We start from the raw sequence: 2627 nt of genomic DNA, 5'->3' as shown, positions 1-2627 counted from the left end.
ATGCCAGGAGCTCACAAAGCAGAATGTTTGCGCACAAGACTCCACAGCTTAGAGGGAGCCTTGCCTCTGAGGTCCCTGTCCTCCCCAGGCTCCACCCTTCCCCGCAAATCTCCAGGAGTTTCCCAGCCTGGATCTGGCAGTCCTACTAAGGGGGGCTTCCCCGACTAGGTTTGTTCAGAAGTAGGGTCGCCAGTTCCCGGCTGGGAAATATCTGGAGATTTGGGGGGTGGAGCATGAGGAGGGCGAGGCTTGGGGAAGGGCGGGACCTCAGTGGGGTGCAATGCCATAGAGACCACCTTCCAAAGCAGACCTTTTCTCCAGGGGGACTGACCTCTGTTGCCTGGAGATCAGTTGTAATAGTGGGGGATCTCCAGCCAGCACCTGGCGGTTGTAGCACTGCTTAAAATCCTAAAGATAATCTTATTGAAAATGTGAATAGTGGGGGATCTCCAGCCAGCACCTGGTGGTTGTAGCACTGCTTAAAGAAATACACATGGATCTGTAAAATCCTAGATAAATTCCAGCTTCCAAAAACTTCAAATACAATACATTAGAATACAGCCGAGCTCTTTTCCTGAACAGCCAAGACATCTAGCTGACTTGAGAAGCCTGCATATCAAGTCAGCTAGATGTTTTGTAGACTGCTCAGTCAATAGCAGCTTTTGTGAACTTGCCAGGTTCTTCTGGAAAGTGGCTTGAAGGAAGGAAAACTGAAACGAAGAGAACCTAGGCATTCGGCGCCACTAACCACTCTAGAGAAGACTTTGGATTCAGTCAGGCATGCTCCCATGTTGTGTTAGGTGTGTGTTAAGGGTACCTGTGGTGCCCTAATCAAGGATGCTTTAGGCTGTATGGCCCCTTACAACTCTGGGATTCTATGATTCTGTTCTGTGATTCACTGAATAGCTCCTACCAACTCTTCAGCCTTCCCCCTCCCCTTCTTCCAGCTCTTACTGTAAGAACATAAGAACATGAGAAGCCCATGTTGGATCAGGCCAATGGCCCATCCAGTCCAACACTCAGTCACACAGTGGCCAAAAATACCAGGTGCCATCAGGAGGTCCAGCAGTGGGGCCAGCTACTAGTTACTAGTTGCCCCTGCCAAATAGATTCCTCTCCCCAGTCCCCACGCATTGTTGAAAAGGGAGTTGGAAGTCAAGAATATGAGGTGTCAACATGGAGGACGAGGAGAGATAGAATGACACAAAGGCCATTAGGGGACAGCTGACCTGTATGACGACTCCCAAAGGTTTCCCAATCCACTTTTGGGTCACGACCCATAGGTTGGAAACACGGTTCTTGTCTACAAAGGATGCCTGTAACATTAATGATTGTTGAAATCAACTTTAATATGCACAGCCTTCTGATCCAAACGGAGCAACCTGTCCCATTAAGGTAGATCATTCCCACAGATAAGCCTCTCTTTCATTGCATATTCTTTGAAGCCAACCTTTGTGCACCTTTGATGTTTCTTATCACATCTGCTAACTAGTAACATTGGCTTGCACAGCTGGTTAGCAGCTGGTATCTACATATCTTATTTATTCCATCTAGCCAGGCTGGAGACATTCCCCCCCCCCAACAGAATTTCCTTATCTCAGCTTTTTTACAGACAGGGAATTCCATTGTTCATTTGTTTCCCATGAAATTCTTCTAAGTGTTTTAACCCCTTGAACCCCCTTTATTTCAGATCACGGATAGTATACTCTTTAACTTGCTTCCCACTGAATTACCTAAAATAGTTTTATCATTACCTCTAAGAAAAAAACAATGCCGATATTTTTGTCATGGAAGTGCACAAACCAAAAGTTTGATTCTGTTTTCCACTGACGTAAAGGGGACATTTTCCAGTCCCAGTACTGACACGTGTTCATTCATGCTTTGTTTTAATTACGGAAGACACTTAAGAAATTGCTCAGATTTTGTGCGATTCTGCCTGCCAAAAAAACCCAGATGGGTAACTTTCATCTGTTGATGGAAAGCTATTTACTTACACATTTTCTTGCAACAACGCTGGTAGCTATGTATGATTTGTTCGTGCAGTTTGCTGTATGGGGAAAGTCCTGCTGCTTTGGGTGGCTGCTTATTGGAATAAAGGTTTAGGACGATTCGTCAACAGTAGTGTGGCAAACGTTTAGATGCCTTCACCACCATGGTGGAAGAGTTGTGGTACATTTCATAAAACATAAGGTATATAAAAGTTAAAACCATTCATATGGTTATTTTTCCTTCGCTGAATCAATGAGCTTTGTGTTGGTTGTCTAATCGTATTTTTGCTCAAATTGCCAACTGAAGTTCAATTTCCATCTATAGCCGGGGTCTCCAGCGTGGTGCCCATGGGCAGCTGGGTACCCTCTAACACCTTTCCTAGCACTAGGGTTGCCAAACCCCCCCCAACGGGGGCAGGGTTTCTCTTGTTTTCCAGCCCCCCAATCTGTCGCCGGCCAGCTGGCTGGCAAGGGGAGCCCCAGAGGTGATGTCACCATGTGGGGGACGCTCTAGTGTTTGGGTAAAAACTCTATGATGACCATAGAGTTTTTTACCCAAATGCTAGAGCGTCACCTGCACAATGTGCACTCCACAATGACAACGCCAGAAAACTCCAGGAGCTGGGCTGGAGCTCACAC

The sequence above is a fragment of the Gekko japonicus genome, unplaced genomic scaffold (assembly GCF_001447785.1).
Source record: "Gekko japonicus isolate JY-2015 unplaced genomic scaffold, Gekko_japonicus_V1.1 scaffold855, whole genome shotgun sequence".
Taxonomy (NCBI): domain Eukaryota; kingdom Metazoa; phylum Chordata; class Lepidosauria; order Squamata; family Gekkonidae; genus Gekko; species Gekko japonicus.
The sequence above is the reverse complement of the archived record's forward strand: the minus strand, read 5'-3'. Positions refer to the sequence as shown.